The 13,077-nt window shown below is 36.8% G+C and overlaps 1 protein-coding gene across 1 annotated transcript in view; it reads right to left on the reverse strand.

Annotated features, from left to right (window-relative positions):
- LOC121673010 (pleckstrin homology domain-containing family A member 5-like) overlaps window positions 1–8,199 on the reverse strand; it is a 102,175-nt gene extending 93,976 nt beyond the window's left edge. The window contains exon 1 of the mRNA XM_042046008.1: window positions 8,181–8,199. The gene's annotated coding sequence lies outside the window, so the exon portion shown is untranslated. The remainder of the gene's footprint in view (window positions 1–8,180) is intronic.
- Window positions 8,200–13,077: the final 4,878 nt, after the last annotated feature.

Raw genomic sequence — 13,077 nt, forward strand, 5'->3', positions numbered from 1 at the left:
AAAACTTAATTCTAAAATTTTCCTGAGGTTTTATGCAGCCCAAAAACTTTCCAACACAGGTATTGAAAATCACCTATAGGCTGTACTACTTTTAAATATATTTAAATGTGCAGTGTTTACAAAAACTCAAAGCTATCTAATAGGTTAAAGAAGCCCCAAATGATATTGCAATTAATATGGTTTAAACTGCACCTAAAGAACTTCTATTCTGGAGCTTTTCCTCTTATTTCCAAGGATTCCTTTACTTCTAAACCAGAGAAATAACAGCCTGCATTACTTTTGCATACTTCAAGTTTCTTAAGTGCTATTAAGCTAAAGCCCTTGGACTGTCACAAAGCCATTCCAGCCAGACATCACATCCTTTATTTATTCTGAGGAACTAAACGGCGAACTCTCACTGAAATAAGTGAAGTAAGTCAGTGAAATAAGCGCTATCCACACAGAGTAATGATGCCAAATGTTGATATTAGCATTAGTACATGCTGCACTGAAGCCAGCAAGGCAAGGTTTACACAAGGACCTTTCATTACATCCATGGACTGCGCTGGAAATGAGTGACAAGCAGAGCCTTTGCTTGAACCTAAAGGCAGTGCTGCTCTTTGAGTCAGGAAAGCTGAAAACCACCATGCAGAGCTGAAATTAGGTGTGTTCATCACACCAACGAGAAGACTGGAGTTTTAGAGTCCAACAGAGGGGAGCAAGACTTGTTAATTTCATTTTATATTATTCTTTCTGTTTTCTCTCCCTAAAAAAGAAGGTGCTAAACCGGTGGGATTGGCTGAAGTGGTCAAGAGAATTATGTGGTTTAAAACCACTGAGTTCATGAGTTTTAAGACCTAACAGATTCCTGAATTTCATTTCCATGCTTGTCTTTCAAATGTATTTTGCAGACTTTCCCTGAGGATTAAGATGACAGTATGACAAGCAGCTTTCTAAGGATTTTTCTCCACTGTCTTTTAATGATTTTGCAAATATTCATACCAGTGCACAGCAGTTGTTTAGCTTCACTGGCATGGTTTCCAAAAGTACATTCCAGTCAGGTTAGGTCAGTCATTTTGCTATCTCAAAAATAATCAGGACATCAAATATTCACTGTTCACTACTCAAGCTTGAGGAGAAGTATTTTCCCCCAATAATTATAACAAGATTCAGATTACAAACAGTTCAGCTCTTCACAGAGTGAATTCTGATGATCCACATCTATTGGATACTGCCTGTCAGAACACATGAATTTAATGTTTTGACAGAAACAGAATTACTGGTAACCATCTTGAGTGTCATAAAGGACTTGACTTGATACACTGAAAAAGCATCTAGTTAGAAGCTATAAGCTTCTCTACTCTACATATTGGTGTATTTGTTTCTAAGACAGATGACATGACAAAATTATTGATAAATAACTTGAAACCTGTAAATTATAATTTCTGCCTCTAGAGCAAGGAGTGTGGTGTCAACAGAATCAGCAAAGGAATCCATTGTCTTCAACTAATTTATTTCCTAGATAAAGAACAGTAGGGACTTTCTCACTGATTATTATTCCTTGTTACTGTAATTCTTCAATAAAGAATTATTCTTCTATGTTCATTCAATATGACAAAGCTGCAGAGAAGTGGAAGTGTATTCACCAGTCACAGTGTCTACATTTTTATCAGTAAGAATGGTACTGGTGTGTGCATGAGGTCCCACAAGTTAAAAGTAAAGCAAGTGTAGACTATTTGCAGACACCGAAATGCTTTTCAGTGAAGAAGGGTCCAGTGTTCAAATTGTAAACTTTTCCTCAATGCCACAGGGATATCAGAGCTTTGCAGGGAACCAGCTGGAAACATTTTAAAACTGTTAAAAGTGTTTTTCTTCTAATGTCTTTCAAGAAAACGGCTCTACAATTCTCATTTAATCTTTTATATAAAACTGTGGAGGCAAGAGACAAAAAATTGAGCCTGGGAAGCTAAAGAGCTTCCTGGATCAGAACATCTAGAAGTGTTAGAGAAACTACAACATGGTTGTGGTTAGTGTAAAGCAGTGGCTAGACTTACACATACAGGTATGGACACACCCCATGCACTCACACTGCACTGACTCTGACATTTCTTAGCTTCTCTTCTCTTGACTGATGTTTTATTACTTTTTCACATAGTTCTCTTTGCTCCAGCTTCACAGAGGTGCAGAAGTTTTCACAAATTTTTGCATGAAAATGGAGAAGGGGAATGCAGTCAGAGTCTCTCAATATCACTTCAACACAGCTGTCAGAAAATGACACATCGCTGCACTATGAGACATGTCATTATAACATAAAATGAAGGAATAAAAAATAAATCTAATTCTGTTGAAGTCCCGCACTGATTAATGTATTTAATAGTCCTGTCTCAACAAAATCTAAACTGTTCTTACTTGGTTTCAACATAGACAAGGTAATGAAATAAAAAACTGCATCCAGTGGATGAAATTATCAATCTGAATCTATCCTGTGAATGTGAATCATTACAGGACACAACGAGACAAGAATATCTTGGTGCTCAGGGCCCTGAGCTGATGAATTAAGGATCTTAAACTTTGTTACAGGGGAGTGCAATGGTAAGATACCAGAACAGACTGGACTGTGAGTTCACTGGAATTTCTAAATGGAATAACACAAAGCTGGTAGCTAAGATATTAAAACCAATCCAGCTTCATGAGCAAGAAGTTTCTCTGGGGCTATTTGGCTTTTCTTCCTATGGGGCCAGGTGCAGCTTTGCACTGACATGCATTTCAGTGGTATTTGACTGACAGTCATCATCAAGCTAATTGCATCAGGGATGTGCCCTTTGGCTTCACTTTCTGCTTCACCAGGCTTCCCCTATGATCCTGGTTAAGTAAACCTCTTGTTTCTATTTCCAATTTGTACTACCATGATATAAAATACTCCCCGTCGTGAAAGCAACTAAGTACAACTGTGAGATACTAATGCTGCAATGGAAGGTTGTGAGGAACATTCTCAACCTATTCTGATCATCCAGGCAGTCAGAAATTAAATCCAGCTGCTCCTGCAGGAAGCACATCACGGCCGGAACCACACTATACTTGGAGACGCTTTCAGAGGCAGCACTAAAGAACTTATTTTGACAGCCTCAGTGTGAGGGCTACTAAGGATATCTGTCTTGTCTTTGCTCATAGAGAGAACAAATGCACTGGGCAGAGTGGGCTGAAACAGATGGTATTACCAAAACTGGCATTTAAGTCTTGCCTCTCCTTCTCTGCTATGACAACCTTGATGGCTTGGGCTATTTTCTCCGAGAGGAAAAAAAAAAAAAATCATCCTATTTCTCAGAACAGTAAAAAAAAGAAAGAGGAGGTCTAACATAGACTTGCCAGATACAATGTCTCGTATCAGACAAATTTCTATCGAGTAAAATTGTTAAGACTTGTATTGATATCCTGCGTTTTAATGACAGCTCTGGAAACTTCTTCATATTTCTTGTTTCCCCTCAAAAACCTCCACAATAAGCTGAACACACCTTGTCAAAAAGAACTGTCCATTTTAAAATAATGCAATAAAGCCATTTTGCTGGTCTTGTTTTTAACTAAATCATGGATCACACTTAAAGGGACCTCAGTAAAAAACACTCCATAGCAAATGCTGTTCCATGAAAACTGTGCAGGTCCTCCCACTAAAGATGTTACTCAGTTTTGTCACCAAACACCATGTTTTCACTGATTAAAAGACTTTTATTCAGCTGCCCATATGCTAATTTTCATGTAAATGACAGATTTTCTACCAATATGGTTATGATACCTCTACAATTCCCTGGAAAAAAATCCCCGTACACATTATTATATATATTATGGCAAAAGAGGCAAAGGGACCATCTGAAATATAAAGACAGACAGACAAATTAGGGAGTAAATTTTAAAGACTAAAAATACTGAAATTCTGATTAAGTTAATAATTCCTATATAAACAGGGAAGTATAAAACATGGAAACCTTTTGATATTTGAGGTTTTTGGGCAAGATATGAATTGCACACAAGTCCCTTCAAGCAGCCTGAAGTACATAATAATTAACATTTCCTTTCTTTTCTCCTCAATGGTCATACTTTGAAAGAGCATCAAGTTTTGATTGGCTTAGAAAAAACTAAGTGACTGTACGGCATGTGCTTCCAATAAAATCAGATTAGTTAAAGGAAAGCACAAAGCAATTCCAGTTTTCTTACAGCCTTTGACATGTTTAAATACTAAACCATTGTCTCCCCACCACAGCACTGAAATGTGCTAAGACTGAATATCCTGAAAACATTTTAAAATATGGATGCATGCAGCATAAACATAAGGAAAGTGATGTTGTACTGGACACACATTGAAAAAATTAAAACTCATGTACCACTTTGAAGAACATTCCTGTACTTTCTTTTTCTCTGCCCTATGCTTCTTGGGGGGGGGATGGAACTTCTGATCTCTAAAAAGGAATGTTTTACTCTTGGTCATCTTTTATGAAATTTAAAGCTCCAAACAACCCCTTTATATAAAATCACTTGCTAAATTTTCTCTGACAGTTATTCCTGATAAGTATCTATTCACTACTGAATTTCAATGACCTAGTGTATTCATGGCAAAAATCTGCCAAAATTCACAGGGCTGTGTTTAATACCCATTTTAAACCTCAGTGTATTGAAAAAGTAGACAATTCTTAGCTCATTCAGCAAGGACTTAGCCAACTCATTATTTCTACTCTCTTGGTACAAAAAAAAGCCAAAGTTTTTAAAAATAAAACAATGCCAAATATCTTACGTTTTCACTTTAACAAAGCCGTTTCTCAACTTACACTAGACACATACAGACAGAACTAACAATGCCTTCTTTACTTTTCCATAAAATCTCACACTCAATGCTGACATTTGAGCCAATTATTTTAAATGAGTACTGGTGTACATTTTCTTTTTCATTTGGAAAAGTAAATTTAGCTCATGCTTGTGAAACATAGCTCCAGTCCTTCCTCCACTCTATTAAAAAAAAAAGAAACTAATAAATGGCAGTATCAGATTGTAGCAAACTGTCTAAAATAGGTCAAGATCTGATGCAGAATGCTGACAAGGTTTTTAGACACAACCTTCAGCCTAAAATTGTCACAGGCTCTCCATCTGGCACACCAACTGAGTATGTGCAATTGTCAGCAGTAGTAAAATCTTTCATTTAGAACACAATGTGAATGGAAAAGACTGAGCCTTCACTGTCCAAAAAGATTTTAATAATTCAAAAAAGTTGGAAGGCAGCTAAGGTGATACATATAGAAAGGTTCCCCTTCACCCCACATCCTTAACTGACTTTTTTTCCCCCCTGTACAAACAATTATATTTATGAAATTCAAGCAAGAAGTTTACTTAAACATTATTTCAGCAGTGGTGCTCCCTCAAAATGACTAAAGCCACCACCACCACATTCTCACTGCTCTCCTGGCCAAAAAGAGCCACACAAGTCAGTAGCTTTTTATTCATGTGAAAAACAAAATTAATTTTTTCATCCTCTTGAAAAATAACTCAACAGGTTGAATTACATGCCTCATATTTCCAGTCACATGAGCGAGTTCCTCAAAGATCCTTCCAGAGACCTCCAGTTTCTAAAAATCAGAAAATCGACATAGTGGAGTCCTAGGAACTTAGATCTTCCACTCTGGTATTTTATTGTGAGTTACAATATACTGATCTACAGTAAAACAGAAGAAAATCCTAATAACGGCTGGCATGTCTAAAATGACTGAATCATAACATTCTTTAACATGGAAAAGCATAATTTTATTAAATTTCAGTTCTCAATTCAGAGTAATTTAAATGCATTTTGAATAATCTTGTTCAGCCAGCAGCCCTTACACACATTCATCCTCCCTCTCTGCATGTTCTCTGTGTGTGTGTATATATATATATGCACACACACATCTAGAAATGTAAAGAAATCAACAAAACTAGCACAGAGTAAAACTGCAGCAAAACAAAAGGCAGTATATTGTTGTCAAGTTTTCTGAGTTCTTAAAATAACCTCTTTATGCACAAGCACCATTAAGATCATAAACACAAGGCAGATTTTTTTCCACAAGCTATCCATGACCCAAGGTGGACCTGCGTGTTCAATACAATGGGTATAGACAAGAGAAGCTCTGCAGAGGAGACAGTACCTTACCTAAAAAATTCAGTTGACCTTTGTAATGATAATGGAAGAATTTAGCTTTTTGGCAAACTAACCTGAGTCAGCACTTATTTCAAAGGAAAGAATAAACATTATCCTGAAGAGTAAAATAGACACGATCAAGGTTATAAAAATAGCTTGAGATGTTGAACACTTGCAAACTCCTGCTTTCCTTTAGACTAAAAACTGTTCCTTTACAAAAACTGTGAAATACAACTTCCTGAGAGGTTTGAAGTTCTCTAGGACTGCTGTTTATCCAGAAATTCTCCTATGGTAAATCTGTATAACTTCACAGTATTTTCCAGATCTCTGTGAGACGCAGCTCATGGCACCTGAAGGCACCACCATTATGAAACAACATGTTCCAGTTATGAATGAAAACTCAGTGTTAGAAATAACATGCTTTGAAGGTAGCAAGGCAGTACAGTGATTTATTTTGCACAACACAGGTCTGCAGTTACCCCTGGCTGCCTCTCTTTCATCATGTGTCAGAGCAGCAATCTAGAATCCCGTTCTGGCAGCTAAAGCACAGCTTTTCTGATGGGATATGACAGCCCTTTGCCACCACAAGGCCTCAATTAAATGCATTATCCTCAGGCTTTAACAAAAATCTTAACTCCTGCACCCATTTACATCATTTTCCCTGGAAACCCTGCATTAGGGGGTCAAGCAAACTCAGGTACAGGCACTCAAGATTCACCCACACCACCCTCCATCCTGTCCCTCCTCCAACCAGGAGTGTCAGAGCCATGATGAAGCTCATGGGCTTATTGATTCTACTCCTATAAATCAGGTCAGCTGGAATCATAACAGGGGTTATGTTCGGCAAGAAATCTCTTTTGTCGGACTCAGCAAATTCAGTGACAAGCAGCTTTTCCCATTGTAATTCAAATCTTTTATCCGAAAGACTAAGGTTTATATCCACAATCACAACAGGATAAAGGCTATGCACTTGTAAAAACAAGCTCCCCTCCCAACCCCAAAACATTTGTGAATGCATTAGTTTTAAGAGCTCCAATCTCAATCCAGTGATGAACAGCGTCGCACCGACACCTTAAAATACACAGGAAGTTCAGTCATGATATTAAATCACCTTTATTCACCCACAGGTAAGTGAACTTTTTTTTGGGAATGGAAGTGGGTGGTGTCAGTTTATCAATTCGCTCCCTGCTTTTTACAACCCCAGTTTAGAGGTTTTAAAAATATATTGTCAACTGATTTTTTGCTACAAGTTAAATGCCTTGCATTAAAGAATTTAAAAGTTGTATCTTGCAGATGCTCTTGGAGGAAAACAGGATTTTAAATCAAGTGCAAGAACTAAGCATTGATAATATTTTGAATCATAAATCCTGCCTTCCCACAGTTAATTAGAAGTTAATTAAATGTTAAGCTGTATCAAGCATTCACCTTAACTACTACAAGGACTATAAATTTACTCAGAAATTCCTACTGTATCTTATCAAGGTGTCCAATCTCAGTCATAACAAAGAACTAGGAAATACCTTCTCCTATTCCTTAGTTGGTTAAAGAAGGAAATACATACATAGCAGTAAAACTAACATGACAACACCTAACTTACCCTGTTCAGCAATTTGTCTGGAAACCAAGTACTGTAAATATCCTTCAGCATTGTCTTAAATACAATTCTCTTTTGCAAGACTACCCAAGCTCCCTCTAAAATATGAGATACACTAAATAATCCAGGTCTTAAGCCAAAATTGGTTTAAAAGAACATAATGAAAAATGACTGAGAAGCGATCGTTGAAGAACTGTTGCTATATTTAGAATAGTTAGAAGAAAAAAAGATATATGCCCATTTGTCTGCCCAGCCCAGCATTCCTGTTAAAAAAGCAATTCTTCCCCAGTAAAGAAATTAATACACACGTACCAGAATTATTTTACTGAAGTGAAGGACAGCAGAGACATTTCAAACAGATACCATTATTAGAGAAGAGAGACAAGTGTGAAGCTGAGTTTTATCTGAGATATCTAAAGGCATCAGAAAGGAAAGAGATGAATACCAACTCACCAAAAACACTGGCGATCTAACAGCCAGGCTTGTCTCACATCTCCAGTTGCCAGTTCCAAGAGGAATCATATGTGCACTGATAGAAGGATGACAAAAGGGCACGCTGTGCTCTCCTCCACTCCACTTGAGTGACAGCTCTTCTAACAGGGAACCGAGACACACACTGCAAAATCTCAAACAGTGGGGACCTGAGAGAGCATGCTCAGTGTCTAATTTAAAATGGCCTGATGCTTCATCTCAGCAGGAGATGGCCTACTTCCAAACAATTTCAGAACTTTAAGTCAAATCTAAAATCATTAATTGGAATACGCAAAACTCAGCCACCAAGCAGCATTGATTTTTTCTCTCTTTTTTTGTTTTAAATCTGGGCTGATGCACAGACAATTATTTGCACTACTTCCCTGCAGGGCATCCTGAGGCTTAAACACTATTATCATGTGCTCACTGTAATTACACGATGCCACTGCAATAGATTGAAAACCTTTCCTGGATAGGATATGATTTGAACTCTCAGCAGCACAATTCATAAATCAGACAAAGACAACAGATCTGCTGAATTGTCTCCATATTGATTTAAGAATTATCCTACCTGCTGATTTCTGGGCAAGGGATTTTTTTAATTAATTTTTAATTTTTTTTTTTTTTTTAGGGTGGGGGAGGCAAGAAGAAAGGCTTGAGAACTGTCTAGCAATTGATTTATGTTCCAGAGATGTTTACCTCCACTTAAAGTCTCTTTATACATAAAGAAACCATTTAGCTTCTTAATGAAACAATTTATTTGGATATCAGATGTCAGGTTATTCACATGCAAAAATCCTGTGAGCCAGATATTCAAACCTTTTCCCCTCAGGAGATTAACATCTTTTAATACACCCACAGACAAGTGGTACAGAAGTCTTCTGTGTTTTGGTTTTCTCTGTCTCACAGTCCTGTTTCCATATTTATTGTATATTCATTTTTTCAAATGAATACACTAAGTTTTCTCCCTCTTGTGAGAAGAAAAAAGCTGCACCCCAGGCACTTCTGGTTTTTTAAAATGCTTTCCTGCTTATCAGTCAAGCTGAAAGCAGAGCCAGGCAGGCTACTTTATAAATGCTGTATTTTAAAGAATGCTTATATAAAAAAGAAGCACAGCCCACCTCCTGGTCTGTGCCACACCTGAGCGTAAGAAAAAGACTTGGAATAAACTCTAATATCAAGTCCTCTATTTCCAGTATGGGGGATATTGGTTAATACAGTGGTTGGTAGAGAAGCAGGACATTATTCTTAAGTTTCACTAATGTCCACAAGTAACTTAAAAACTGGGTTTTCCAATCTATGCAAAAATGCTCGTATTTACTACGAGAATCTGCAATTTCAGACACAGAGTTGTGAAGTCTAAGACCTACACTCTGCACTCCTATGCTTTAAAAATCCTCTTTATTAAGGTAATTATTTTAACATAAATCCTTGCCCTTTTTTTTCGCACAAAATGAGAGGAAGTCTTTTCACTTCAGCAATTCCTTCCAGGCATAAACCCAGAAGTCAAGGTGCACAACAGAGCTGTGCCACAGCTGAACCTGATTTCATGAACACACCGAAACATCCCATTCCATATTCCAGAAACAATACTACATCACTGTAAGAAGTAGTTTATTTATAATCATGTCATATTAACTGCATTCACTTGATTTTTAATCACATAATACCTTGGTAGTTAATGTTCTCACACCGATACATACAAAAAGCATCCTTGCTACAACATATATCCACATGGCAAAATTCAGATGAATTCTGCAGTCTACCATCAAGTGATGAAAATTCATCTTCTTGATAAGAATTCCACTGTTTCTTTGCCAGCTAGCGAGCACTTTAAAGAAACAAGTGAAACAAGTATTAAATCGTATTTCACGTTTTTACCTAAGCTTTTATTCTTTCATCATCTAACTTTTCATCATCTGCTTTGTTACTGCTCTCTGAACTTCCATGTAGATTCAGACTGGTGAATCAAAGCATATTTTTAAAATGCAAGGTGTCATGAACATAAGAGTTGCCTCTTGAGTGAGAAATGTCCAGACAGGCTTGCTCTAGCTTCATTCTAAAAACAAAATAAAGAAATAAATGCCATTGACTTGTACAAATCCATAGGTACCTAATCAGGAGTTTGCAGTTTCCACATATAGAAGATGAAGGGCATAAAGAAGCCACTAATAAAACCCATTAAAATTGAAGTAAACACTGTTCTCTTGTTTCAAGCTCATTCCCCTTTGCTTCCCAAACTCCCACCAAGCTGAGCACAACTTATGAGAATTTCCTTTGAGCTAGACAACAGTTCACAAGTTCATAAAATCTGCTCTGAAGTTAAATTTCTGTGGGCATATTCTTCCCCAAAAGACAAATTTTCATGGAAAGAAACCCCCTCTGCACTTCTTGGACAAGTGCCCAACTTTACAGAAGCGTAAGGAAATTTTAGGACAGTCCTGGTTTTTCTGTTGATGAATCTGTATTTTATTGTTTTAATGACCTACAAATTGTAGCCACAATAACAAAACACAAGGGGGTTATGAGCAGCACATAAAGCCAAAATGCTTTGATTCCACAACTAATGCAAAACACTTGCAAAGCAGTCTCTTGCTGACCTTGAAAGGGTTCCTTTACAGTGACATAAATTTGAGTTTCAAGATCTGTTCTACTTGATAAGGTAGTTTTACAGTAAGTGAGTATAAATTTGCTGATTTGCCACGTAATAAACATGTCTTGAAAGAAAAAAATAATTGAATTAATACATAAGTAGGGAAATGTAGCCTGTACACAGGACTTCTAGAAAATAGTTCTTCTGACCACAACAGAGCTGGGATTAAAATCAAACAGCCCTGGAAGCTGAAACATTTTTCTCGAGTTTCTATACTGATATATCCAAACCAAAGTTTTGTTGCCACACAAGACACTAAAATCATGCCAGACCACTGTGTTATAAAGACAATCAGCCTCAGAGAGTGTTGCAGGAATACAAACTAATTTCAGCAAACTCTCTGCAGACAGTTAGAAGCTAAGTTAGAAAATGTCTAATGACTGAAGTGGTGGTAGTGGGTTTTCTCCTTTTAATGTATTTAACAAGAAATCAGGTGGTAAATACTTTATAACATCTTTCTTACCAACACCTTCTTCACAACAATTCACACGTGAACAGCCCTGATCACCTGCTCTGACAGCAGAGCAGCTCATTTTAACAACATGAGTGTTCAGCAGTATATTTAAGTTAATTTTCAGTCTCAATATCAAACTTGCCGCTCTTTCAGAATGAAATATGATGCACTTTTAGGGTTATAACTAGGCTTTTTAAGGATTTTATTAAGAGCCTTGATTTATGTAATTGATGTTTTTAACTTAACATGATAAATTCTTCAGTAAATTATATACACCTGAGTTGCACAAGACTTTCTGGCATCCTAGAAAGAATTCCACAATGATGTCTCTTACACATGAGCTCTTTTCAGCTCTCTTCTCAGCCTTGGCATGATGACACAAGCAGCTTTCCTGGATTTAGTTACCAGAAGTAATACCTCAAGATGTCTCTCTCGAACACTACATCACAGATACATAAGAATTCTTCCATTTCTCTGTAAAGCTACATTCTCCAGAAATGGGTAGCAATTTAAAATCTGTCTGCCATTATCTTATTATGTCTTATCTATCAGCTGACCTATTCAAGTGGAAAGAACATTTTTTCAAACAAAACAAAGAAAAAGGATATATCTGTGTCTAGACAGCCACAGGGGAAAAATTACATATGTAAAGTTCAAAAGATGAGTAATTTTTCTCTTATTTCTCTAGTGTAATTTACATTCTTGTTTCTATTCATAGTTTTGACCGTGCTACATTTTTTCAGTGTTTCTGTTGTGCAACATATATTCTCTCTTTTTTGTTATTTTCTAATTATTTTTGCACCTTACTTGAAAATACTGTCCTGGTTTACAGCTTTTCTTTCCATCCCATGTTAATTTTGCCTTCTTTAACTTTCTTCTCCTGTATTTTCCCTGTTAATCCATGTCCTACTATCTTCAACACTGAGAGCAAATGAAATAGATGTTGAATCTTTCTCATGGGGCAAACAGAACCAAAGGACCCACAAAGTACATGTACATTTAGTACATCAGCTGGTAAGTGCCCTGGATTTTATTCCTTAAACTATGGCAATCTCTGACAAGTCTGACTCTTTACAGTCTTTCACTCTTCAAAAGGCCACAATTAAATTGAACTGTCAACTCTTTGAGCATTCCCATTTCTATTGTCATTTCCTTTCTACATATAGGCTTGTGCTCAAGTTACAATAGTTTGTGCTCACGCTCTTGAATAAGTAAAACGGAAAAATAAGGTTTATATCTGCTGTTCACAGCTTATAAAAGCAGGCTGCGTGTTGGTCTTTAATATGTGACCATAATGATTCATCTGGAAAATTGTGTTGGACAACATGCCAGAACACATAAAACTGCCACTGCTGCCCACATTGTTAGTGCTGTTTCCCAAGTTTAAATGTATATATTTATATTACAGGGTGTCTGAGACTAAGACCAGGTCTGAAGCAAGCAGCACCTTTCAATAAATACAAGCTACAGATGTGCCTATCCCAAAGACAAGCTCTAACTACACAGCCAACCCTCTGCCTATCCTCAGAGTAGAGAGAATTCCCCTTCACCCACTAGTCTCTTAATAAATTTGCTTGCCTTTTAAAAACGGTCATTAAATTTAGAAACACATTCAATATGAGCAAGAGAACAACAGTGCCTGACAAAAGAACAGTACTTGCTAAGGTAAAATTTTTACTGTTTCTAAAATTCAACCTGTTAGTGACACTCCTTTTTATTTTATGTTTATTCCCAGAATTGCCATTAAAAGAAATCTAACAAATGATTCCATA

Source organism: Corvus kubaryi, unplaced genomic scaffold, assembly GCF_017639235.1.
Source record: "Corvus kubaryi isolate FWS band 111438036 unplaced genomic scaffold, C.kubaryi_AGA036_p1.0 65088, whole genome shotgun sequence".
NCBI lineage: Eukaryota > Metazoa > Chordata > Aves > Passeriformes > Corvidae > Corvus > Corvus kubaryi.